Here is a 12,262-nt window from a genome sequence, read left to right as displayed (position 1 = left end):
ATGACTTCCAGAACCCAAAATGATATTTCCCTTTCAACACTAACTAACAATTTACCATCTGAGAACCCACTGAACATCTGCGAATTCTGATCAGACTGCTGGCAACACTCAAGGATTAAATTATGTAGTGCATGATATAGAGATTAAGCGCATGGCTGCTTCTGAAAGGTGCTACACACTCTCTGTCCGCTACCTTGGCGATGTTGGACCAAATGGCGGAAAGAACGGCATGTCCCAGATAAGAGCTCTGTGCGTGACAGGAAAAAATAACCTGCCGCTTGTTTGACATGGGGGTGGTGAAGGGAATGGAGGATGGACGATACTGCGCACTGGCTCCTGAACCACACCACCCATCAAGAGTACAGAATCCATCTTGTAAAGGGCATACATCCAATGCCTGCGCAAATTCTGTTCTGATTCTCGGGGAAAGTGTAACAGCATAACATACATGTAAATAATAAATGTGTAATTTATACAGCACAGTAACCCTCATGAAGGAGCATGCTCTCAGTGCTTTAGACAAGTAGGTGACATGGATAGAATAGGAAGGACGGTAGGAAAAACAATCAGATCCAACAGAATAACACCAATGCCTGGAATTTATCTAATTATGTTACTTGAAAACTTTTTTTTTTTCTGGAGGTGTATGGTGATAAAGGGAAAGTACAGCAATAGAATAACTGTAGCATTTTGTTTAGTGTTTTATTTGGAAGGCAATGAAGTATGAATTTTTGTAACATCCATCTGGACTGTCATGCAATGAATTTCCAACTCATTTTACTGTAACCAAACCCACCTCACTATGCAACTCTTCTGAAACAGGAAAAAAGAAAAAAAAATCTTGTATGCGTTCGAAATAAGATATTCTGCCAGGACAGTATTTACGATGGCTTATTCATTCTTCATTGCATTACTTTCTGTGTTATAATGGTTCTGGCTTATCCAAGTTTTTTTTAAAAAGGGCAGCCCCTACCAGAAACCTGGACGGAAATCAATTAATGCATCCTTGCTTCAGCAGCAACAGGTCTCCGCAATAAAATAAGATCAGCACTGTCTCCTGTAGGAAGTATCGATTCAGTAATCATTATTTTTCTGCATCGCCTGAGCATCAATAATTAAACTACAGGGCTGTGCTGCACAGGGGTTCTGTATCTTTTTCATACATAAATTGTCCATAGCATTAACTGTGAAATTTATTGTCACTTTTATGCATGGAAAAAAAAAGATGTGCATGCACATGTGATTCATCACAGGGTCATACAATTTTCAGTAATGATGAATGTATTTTGATGATATGTAACATGAAGGGGAGTAGGAAAAGAATAGGGTGTAGATCAATGGGGACAGTGGTCTGAAATCTACACCCAACTACTGGGACACACTAGAGTTCATTTCAAAACTACTTTCTGTATATTTGTTATTTTTAACATGTTATCACTATCCTTCTGAGCACTTCGAACAAAATGGTTGTACAGAAAATTGTTGTTAAGCAGTCTCCATGACAAGCTGCTAATATACTCTGAAAATTCTGTCATTTAAAAAAAAAAAAAGCCCAAACCATGAATAAAACATGTGCTTGAAACAAAACGCAAGGATGAATGAAACTATTGGAACTGTGCAATATTTGTGTGTGACACACACACATGCATGCTTGTCTGTGTATATATAAATGCGCAAACATGCACATTATGATGAATATTAACACACCATGCTGTCTGCGCATATGGACTGACCTCATTGCCTCCACATCTAACCATTTACGAGGGCTTTGATCAGGCATGTTTCTTGTTGATGCTAGCAGTGGGGGGGGAAATGCCACAGCAAATGAGTCATATCACAGGACTAACCATAGTGCAACAAAGTTTAATTCACAGATTATGCAGTGTCACATGCTCTGCACTACTTCACTTCTGGTGTATTCATAAAATGATGCATAATAATATAGGAATTCATATATCACCTTTCCCCAGCATCAGCTGAGCTAAAATCACTACACACACTTGTGCTTCAGCACACACCTTTTTAAGGTAGGTATCAAATGGACCTTCATAAACACTGCACACATGCGTGCGGGAACACTCACATCTCTAATTAGATCAAATATCCTCTTATAATTGCTATAAACCTTTAGTGCACCAACAATGTGTGAAGCATTACCAATGACAAAAAAATATCTTTATGTGGATGGCCACTGATGCATATACAGCAAGATAAAAAAATTTCCACAATCTGCTATTCTATTTTTGGTCATTGTCATCGGATGCCATTAATTTTTCTGATCCACAAATCACATCTTAAGTAACTACGCTTTACTCACATGCCTTGGTTAAACAGAAGTTAAACTTGTCACTGAATGAGTTCAACAAGAAATTATCTTCCTCCTAAAGTGATACAAGTTAAACACAGACATTAACTGTATTCTGCTTCGTCTTAAAAATGCTAGCCTAGATTTAATAAACATCTTATTATTTCTGCAATAAAAAACATCGATAAACTTATGCAATTTGACAATCTACACCATTAGATCAAATTATAGCTAAATTAACAGAAAGAATATGTGGATGGCTGTAATTAGATGTACATCCAGCAAGTGAAGGAATATGTTCTCAATCTGTCTTTTAACTCTGTCAATGCCATCACATGCCATACATTTTTAAATGGCTTCAATATATAGTTAACATCCTCTGTGTCTTATAAGTGCCTAGCAGCTCTGCTTGCACCTACCTATCCAACTCAGTTCATATCTACACTCCAACTTGTTCTCTTTGTCCCTCTTCTGACTCCCTCATGTTCCGAATTCCTCAAACCAGATTTCTTTTTCTGTCTCCAGTCCTCTTACATGGAATGAACTGCCACTCTATTTGCCTGGAACCTACTATCTTTTCATTCAAAAAGTCTTACTTTTTTTCTCCTCTTACTGTGTTTGTGTGTGCAGGTATGCTTGGGCATGTGTTCATTTTATGTGAACCATGAATTGTTGTAGCAAGAATGTGTACTTTATAAATCATGATGATGATCATCAATGGTTTTAGTGTCAATAGTTTTAGTTTCCCTTGCTTTCCTTAAAAAACTCCAAATACATTCTAGAACCCCTCAAGAGTAAAAGTATAATATTTTTAAACATTTTAAGTTTGACAATGTTCGCCTGCTTTGATATATTACTCAGCTGGTGCCAAGTTTACATTATTATTCTGCAACTAACAATCTTGCTAACTTATTACTTTATGACCAAGATAAACCAGAGCTTATCTTTATTTCTAACATACTGATACTTTGCCCTCTGAGGAAGTTATATCAAGTGCTTATTTTTGCCTTCTGCTTAATTCAGTTATTTTGCTAGCCTTTACATAACAAGTGTCACTTTCATCTTTAAGCTGACTTTCTGTGATACTTTTCATATGGTTATTTAATATAGTATTCTATATATCATGAATACCACTCAACAGGTAACGAGCACTTTCAATTTCAAAACTTACATTCTGGGAGCTTGCCAGCTTGTGTATACCCTTAGTTACAAATACACATTTGTTTTTATCTTCCAGTTCACATTATTATTCCAATTACTTTCAGAATGCAAGGCATGATTAGGGAAAGCAAAGGTGGGGGCAACCAGCAGAAAAATTGGGGGCAGGCTTGTCCAAATACAGAGTGGATCCTTCTACATACCTCACCCCTACTGCTCCTAGCTGCACTTCAATGGACATCTTTATTGTCTTCTGCCCTTATATCACTCTATACGATCACCTAGGATAAGGGACTAAACTAAAATTGACCTTCTCAGCATAATGAAATCGTGCTCATGAAGTGATATCTTGGTGTGAATGTTCGCCTGAATGTGAAGGGTGGGATTTTTTTATGGGATAGAAAGTGGTGTCTGGTAGGCAGCCCACATGCTGGTGATAATGAAGTGGTGCGTTGGTGTGCAAGTGAGTGTGGTAAAAGGGTTGTAATGTAATTTGATGGGCAGGTATAGAGCAGCTATGTTGGGCCCATGTGACCTCCACTAACAAAATCTGCCAGGGGCTTTACCTTGTGGGACTTATTTCAGCTCACATACAGCTGAGATGAAGCCTATGAACTTTTGCTGGGAATACGTTTGGGACAAAAAGTCTTGAGCTATCAAGATTGACTTGTGCATGCTGCGCTAACAAGCTTTACACTTGCAACAAGATTCCTTCACCCTCAGAAGCTGCACCAAAGGAGTTCAGATATTCCACATTAATAAATACAGGATGATGAGCCATGACATTCGACATCAATAAATTTGGGACAATTAGCTGTAAAAATGAAGGTTCAATAGCCTGGTAGTAATATTTAGGTGGTGAAAATTGAGTGTTTCACCATGTCTCGGTCACTGTACTCTTCCACTGGCCTTTATTGTCATCATCATGACCACCACTCCCTTAACCGGCACCAGCGGGACACAGGAAAATTGGCTAACCTGTGAGGCCAGCCCTACCTGTCATTGGGGGATGCCTGATTAGAGGCAGCAGCAGCAAGGGTATGCCAACAAGGGTGCTCCTGTACAATGTTTAACAGATCACTTTTTACCCTTTACACTCAGTGAGAAATCAGTCATTAGCTGTTGGGCATATATAAAAAAAAAATTCTCTGGTCATTAGCCTACATCAATTTTGAACTCCAAACATTCTGCTGCCCAGTCATGGTCTACAGCACTAATTCTAAAGCTGTGAAAAAAGCTTTTTTGAAATATGTTTCTTTTTGTTATGGATTGTGGCTGTCTTTTTATAAAGTGAACTGAGCTCATCTTCAAGGGCAGGGAAGTGTTCCATAAAAGTTTCCTTCTTCTTATTATTACAGAAATTTCTCTTACACTGTACTTAAGCTTCCTCTTCTACGGAAGCAATTCTGTTAAAAGAACTATGGGCATAGTTATCTGAAATCTATCATGAGGATCCAACAAAAAGTATTTTTTCTGACAACCAACACTTCTTTAGTGATAAAGAATGCAAAGATGACATTTCATTATAAGAAAAGCAACAATAGCTCAAAAGATAAAACTGTAAAAGCTGAGGATAGAACTTACACAACCCACCATGGAGAAAACAATTCAAGTGTCAGATAAAGAATGCTTACTTTTATTTCTACTTCATATTGCTCTTCCCTTTAGATTTCTATTTAGTTCTGCTTCAGAATGAACAAAATAAAATAATTAAATGTCTAAAATCTAAAATTTTGTAATCATTAAACCTATAAAATGTCTTTTACCTAAAGATAAAAATCAGTCTTTAAAATTATCAATTCTATAGCCTAAGGCAGTAGGCATTTTTATTCATTATGCATTTTTGTTTATCATGCCAATGGTAGCTTTGCTGCTTCCTAAAATAGCTCTTGCAAGATTTTCAATAACTCCCCACTCCATTAAAGAGATGTGATGTCATCTATCTCTGCAATAGCTGCATTTCTTTCACATTCTGTAGATATTAGGCATAGAATTAACAGCTGAGGGTTCACGTTTTTCTTAAGGCAGCAGGCTGTTTTATCTTATGATAATTGTGTGTTCATATCTGTGTGTGTGTGTGCATGCATTGGTGTTAAAATGCATTTTTCAAGGTAGATAAAGGATGACACTTGAAAGATTTTTCATGGTACAGAAGCAAAAGTGATTCCTGGTAAACTGTTAAAAACTGGCATCAGCTTTGAAGTAACTCAATTGACTCATCTGGAAATATGTCTCCATAAAAACTGATACATTCTTGGTGCCTGGTAGGCAAAAAATAGGTCAAGACTAGCGACAGCTAATAAACAGAAAACAACTGCTAGATATAGTAAAGCTGAATTTATAATTACAGATTTTTTTCTATTATTTTAATATTGACTTCATAAAAGTTATATAAGCATTATTAATGTCTGCTTAAGGCATTGCGAGAATGCCAACCCAGAAATGTTTCCATTTTCCATTGTTTGCTTCAATAGGCATCGATCGATATTATGTCTCTTTGATCGACGTCTTGCATCCGCGAACACCTGAAACGCATGTTTGCTCTGCGACAGTCAACATATGCCCTTCATACTTCGCTTTATCTTTTGTACGGAATACACAAACTGTCCCCTTCCAACGTCTCGCTTGTATGTGCGACATATGCACGATGTAGCTAATGATCACAACCATATAAAACGAAGATGTAGTAAAGGAGACTGTGCCACTAGTACTGAGCTCGGCAAGTACGGCCAGGCACTCACTGTTTACATTTCTGTGGCATGAAAAAACACTCTTTTCCCGAACTCACTGATAATCCCCGCATCATCTGAGAACCTGCAGTAAATCTAAACAACGATTCCATTATACAATGCGTAAATATAGCCAGACATTCAAAAGAGTGAATTAGCATACCTTTATTTGTTGTCTCGCAGATAGAACACTTCTCCAACGATGCCACTGCAAACAGCCCTTGCTGTAGTGACGTCAAACAATCCCACCAGACATTAAAAATAATGTTAATCCTTATTCAGCAGCGTCTCATTTACTTCTAAAATATTATATTTGACAATTTATTCGAAAATAGTTTGATAACACTATATTCCCTGAATTTATGTTATGCATATTAAAAAATAAAAGCTCGGGTGACAAGGTTGAGAAGCCATCAGGGGAAGCAAGCACGCGCGCGGTTCGGAATAACACGCTGGCTTCAGAGTAAGTTACCTTGGATTAATCGGCACGTTTAGTTTGAACAACAAACTACAAGCCGTTCAAGACCCACGCTACGCTATCTGTTAAGACCGAAATAATGCTATCATTAAATACGTATCTTTGATTAAAAAAATTAGACGCGTTGACTAAGACGATGAGATCAACAAGAATACCATTCAAGGGACTGTAATCGCTCACCATTATCGCTAGCCTCCCCTGAATTGATAACCCAACATGAGAATATTATTGTCTTACCAAGCAGAATAGAGGCGATGGGGAAAAGTTTTGTAAGCCTTTTTCGTTCTATCAGAATAAACTATCAGGATAAACAGAATAAACTATCAGGCAGGATTTTGAAGAAATGTGTTTCAGGGTATTGCTATCAGAAGAGCAGGAGAATCGAATCTGAATGAATTAAAGACCATGAGCAGACATTCCTATTGCTTACTGCATTTGAAATATGTTTAAATATGGTCTTTAGAAAAGGGATGTGATACGTACTTGATCGAGTAAGGGAAATGTTCGTAGCTAAGGAAGCAATATATATGGGATCTTCGGGGTGCGAAAGTCGATGTTTTCTTTAAACTTTATAACACACGGGTTAAACATATCATACTACAGTTGGGACTTTTATTGCATTTTTTTGTGTGATTTAGATTCACTTCTCACTAAGAAACTTTGGCAAAGACCACTGTCGATGATCTGTCATTCGAAACAATTAAAATGGTCACGTCTACAGCTCCGTCAAAATGTAGGTTTTCTGCTTTGCCGATTGCCATATAGTGAAAACTATAGTTTCGATATTGTATTGATTATTTTACAAGCAAAAATTTTCTAGGGGAGTTTATGACCAGAAAAATATAAAAGATAATGAATAACCTGATTCGTTAGGGAATCTTTTGCCCTGTGTAGGTCTTTATTGCACAGAACAGCTCACATTTTTTCCCTCTAACAAAGCAAACAAAATAACAATAACTGTAGCTGTGGAACGCACGGTGGTAAGCAAAAACCGGAAACGACGATGCAAAGCGTAATGTCGCGCATGCGTGTCGTAAGTCATTGTCCTTTCTATCGTCTTCGCACAGGTGTAATCAGAGACTTATAGAAGTCTAAAGGTGTAGCAGGTTAATTTCTCGTCTCGCACAGCGACAATAAAATTCGAGAGGACGCAGGGGCACACGAAACTCATGAAACTAAAGCGAGCTTACCAATATATATTTTTTTTCGGTTAGAAAATACGAGGGCAACATCACGGTACTTTGTGGAGGTTATAGGGCAATAAAGACACAGGCATGATTCTCTGTCATTTTACGATGAGATTTTGTGTGGCCAGTATGCCGCTCACCACCTTTGAGTGAAGTCAGCGAGGGTAGATATATCTACCCTCTTATATCTACCCTCTCTGGCGAAATCGTTTATCTCAAGCGTTCTAGTTTCAAAGAGTTATTATAATGTCGCAAGTTTCATTCCTTCAGACGAGATGAACATTCGACTGAAGCCATGCATGCATACAGAATCCAGGCGGGTGTATAGTTCCCAGAACTGAACAAAACATCAGATTGAGCCGGGTACTATACTTCCCGCGAAATTGAAACATTACCAAGTGTTCACAGTGCAACACCTGAAGTAAATGTCATGTTCCATGTAAGCTTACATAATTCACGAAAAATGCCAGACATGCAAATAAAACTTTGAGCATAATAATTTGTAAATGAGGTTAGGTGGGACAGAAAGGTCTGTAGTAGTGTTGTGGGGTGCAACAGAGAAAACTCATATTCATGCTGGGTTGCAATCTCCATAAAGCCTACAACAATCTCCCCAGGTGTTCCTTTATTCACGTAAGCTTTTAACCCTTCGTGGACTTTCTGTACTTGATACTAGGTCAGCAGGACACGTGGGATATGACTATTTTGGGTATTGCATTTCAGGCATGAACGAATAAACATCCTTAAATTTTGTATCTCTCAGAGTTGTGGATAATTTATCGGTGAGACTTTTTGGAGAGGTATTTACTATGACAGTGAGGTTGTTAGATATTTTTTGTCTTTCTCTCTCTCACACAGCGGGAAAGAAGGAGCAAAGGGAGGTCGCTGTCCTGACAGGCAAGTATATATAGTCGCTAGTCCAGGTAAGTATGGAAGGTGTGTGGAGGGGGTGTCATGTGTCATGGTGTTAGCCTCAGGTTTCACTGGAGCGAAGGTGGCGGATAGTCTGCATACCTCTCCCTACATGGAAGTCTGTGGCTGCTGTATGGCCTCAGTCTTATATCAGTGCCTCTCTTACCTACAACAGTGACAGCTGTGTGTGTGAGAGAGAGACAGAATGTGTGAGAGACAGACAGAGAATGTGTGAGAGAAAATCTGTGTGTTTGTGTGCGCGTATGTTTATCTGTACACTAGCTTATGCCTCCGTACGTGTCTCTGAGTGAGGTCTATGCTCCTGTTTGTAATACTATATACACAAGGACACGCTGGCTGAGTTGACTGTCAACTTTTCACCTCAGCATGAAAGGTGTTAAAGGAGTAGTGGGGTATACATTTGTTTCTATCGATAAGGCAAAGCTCGGGGTAAATCCAGACCTGGATGACTATCCCCTTCCTCGCGGAGCTACAAGCCTACCATCATCAGCAAGCACAGGAAGAGGTCCACGACACAGATGTCACGATTGTTACATTTCGGTTGTGAAGGCCTCCGCCAGTGGGAGAACTGGGACCATAATATAAATATAATGTTATTTAAGCGTTTATGTAAATAAGTGTCACATCACGATTTTGACCTCTTTTTGTTCATCGTCCTGTTTGTAGGCATGTGTCTCCAGCACGGAATTCTGAACTCAGATTTGGAGGGAAATATTTTCCACCGTTAACTACAAAACAAATTCTTCACATCAAGAGTCATTAAGTATATATTCTCGCACATTTTCTTGTTGAAGAGCAGCTTTGATGTGCAATGCATCGCGCATTCGTGCGTAACAATATTTATTGCTGTTGGCAGCTCCACGGGTGACAGTTGGTACAAGTGTGCTTGAAAAAAAAGCGACCTGCTGTACGTGTTATAAAAGCAACCTTTTTGAAAAACAAAACCTATACACGAGGGTGAATGTACTTCATGGAATCAAAAGATCGACACGCATTCACCCGCACGAATCACTGAAGCAATGAAGGACTGACATATACCCAAAGGTCGACCTTTGATCCTTCGTGTGACGATGTGTCACAGGTCACAGTGCATTCTTCGTGTTTTTTCTTCGTCTCCCGCTCAAAGGCTTCTCGTTGAGGGTAGATATATGCTTATTTTCATAAATTGCTCTGATACTAAACGAGATAAATGCAATGCACCCCAGCCCTCGCCCTTCCTCGTAGCAGTCTTAATGGGAAGGATTTAAAGTGGTTGAGCAACACATAAACTGTGGCAGGGGGAGCTTCCTCCTTTTGCCTCTCGTTCATTCAAAATGATGGCCGAGGGGAGAGAGTAATGGTATCCTAACCCGATGGTGAGGGACACTAGCCGGTTCGAGACCCGTATGACGCAGTGAGAGTACCTCCAATCCGCAGCTTGGGTACATCGTACATGATATACTTTAATAAATGTTGGGCAAGGGAGGGAGAGGACATGAGCAGACCTCTCACACTTACAATCGAGGCTGCTTCCTCCTAATGTGGTCTCTGTCTCATTTTACAACCTTCACTGACACATGAAGTGGGTGAGGTGGGGTGAAGTGGGGTCGCGTCTTTCCGTTCGGACAAGCGACCTTCTGCAACTGCGTAGTGGAATGTATGAGCCACCCGACACACACCCACCCCGAACCCGTGACACTAAGGAATGTCCTTTACGGCCCATTATTCACATTCCTTAAAACTGTGCAACATAGTTTTTAAGCTCGGCCCTTACCCGGGTGTGTACACGGCTCACCCTGTGACAATGGCGCGCGCCAAGGTCAGGTACTCCTCCACACCGCCATGCCCTCCATTCTCGGCCTTTGTCTCCCCTTTACAAGTCCCACACGTCACACCCATTCATTCTTCTTTTTCTTTCTTTCTCTTTTTGCGCATTGTCAGTAGCCGACTTCTATTCAGTCACTTTTTTAAAAAAAATTTGCTGTCCTTTGATATCTGCGATCGTCGTTATTGTCCGCACAAAGGGAAAGATAAACCCTGAAAAATTACCATCGCCTTCATTATTATTTCCTTTATCCTTCTTCATCCTGTGAGGGTTAGATGGCGCTGCAGACTACTTAAGATGTCATACAAACGCAAAATAAAGAACATCGGGTCGACTTATCGCTGGGGTTGATCTTCTGACACAGGACAAGACATTTATGGGGAGGAAAACAACAACAGCCCCGAGCAAGAGAAAGGGACAGGGAGGGAAGATAGCGGCCACAGCAACAAACAATACCAAGCACACGATCAGGACAAACTTTCATTCAGTAGTTCCATGAGTTCATCACCCGCTGCTTGAATAGTTTGAGTAGGTGAATCCAGTTCATCACCTACTAACCGAAGAAGTTACCCGTATGTTTGCGCCACCTGTACAATACTGTCTGTAGTCAACTAATCAACGGTTAGTGTAGCACCTCTCGTGCTTTCGCCATGTAGGAAATATTATCTCCCGGACCATCGTTTGCTTTGTGTTGTGAAGGAATACTAAACTCTTCTAGACAAACAACCAGCGCGGACAGAAAGACGAAGGCAGTATAGGTGTGTCTATGTTCAAGGGCCGATCAGTGAGACATGCTTCACACCATCTGTGCACTTGGCTTTGTTTTACACATTAACGGTCTCGTGGGACGAAACTTTTTTTCTCATCATTGTGTACAGTTCAGAGCAAGATAATATTTCCCCAAATCTGGGTGAAAACCCCTTCTCCTTCCAGGCCTTCCATGTATCATAGACCACACACAGAGAAAAGGTCAAGAGCATATACTCCAGGATATTACATGGATAAGTTTCCGTTGTTTGTAGATGTGTATCTCGAGAACGGAATTAGATGAGTATTCACTCAGATTTGGGAAATAGTATCTTGCACCAAGCTTTACACAATCATTAGCCAAAACCAATTGTGCAACCCCACTAGACCTTTAAATTGTGACCGAAGATGAAAGAAAAATAAAATATCTCACCATTTTGCTTTGTAGAGACTACAGGGTGCAAGGGATGGAGGAGAAAAGGAAAGAGGACCAGTCCTTCATGAACTCAGTGCACGGCCATGTTCTCACTCTTGATTGTAAAGTCCTCAAGTAACCATACACTTATAAGTTATATTATAATGTTGGTCAAAAACGAGAGTAGTCATTCTATTGTTGAAAGTAAATAAAACAATAAGACTATTTTGTCATCCTGTGCAGGAGACACATTCTTGTGTCAAGAGTTATTTCTGAGTGTCAGTGTAATGTGCATTTGGAGTGTAATGTCATTATTCTTGTATCTGTAACAAATCTGCCACACCTCATACCAACACGATCGTAAACTATAAGTGTTTCTCTCCTCCCATTTCCAGGCCTGCACTATCCAGTCTCTGTTTGCCTTCCCCCCCCCCCCCAAACATAGAGTCGACTTGGCAGGCCCAGACCCAAACGCATGGCTGCTCAGGCATGGGTCAGGACAGGAT

The 12,262-nt window shown here is 39.9% G+C and overlaps 1 protein-coding gene across 2 annotated transcripts in view; it reads right to left on the bottom strand.

Annotated features, from left to right (window-relative positions):
• Window positions 1–6,511, bottom strand: part of LOC112561570 (protein retinal degeneration B-like) — a 48,482-nt gene extending 41,971 nt beyond the window's left edge. For both annotated transcript variants that reach the window (XM_025234132.1, XM_025234133.1), the window contains exon 1: window positions 6,356–6,511. The gene's annotated coding sequence lies outside the window, so the exon portion shown is untranslated. The remainder of the gene's footprint in view (window positions 1–6,355) is intronic.
• Window positions 6,512–12,262: the final 5,751 nt, after the last annotated feature.

The sequence above is a fragment of the Pomacea canaliculata genome, linkage group LG4 (genome assembly GCF_003073045.1).
Source record: "Pomacea canaliculata isolate SZHN2017 linkage group LG4, ASM307304v1, whole genome shotgun sequence".
Lineage (NCBI taxonomy): Eukaryota > Metazoa > Mollusca > Gastropoda > Architaenioglossa > Ampullariidae > Pomacea > Pomacea canaliculata.
This window is presented reverse-complemented; position numbering and strand designations above follow the sequence as displayed.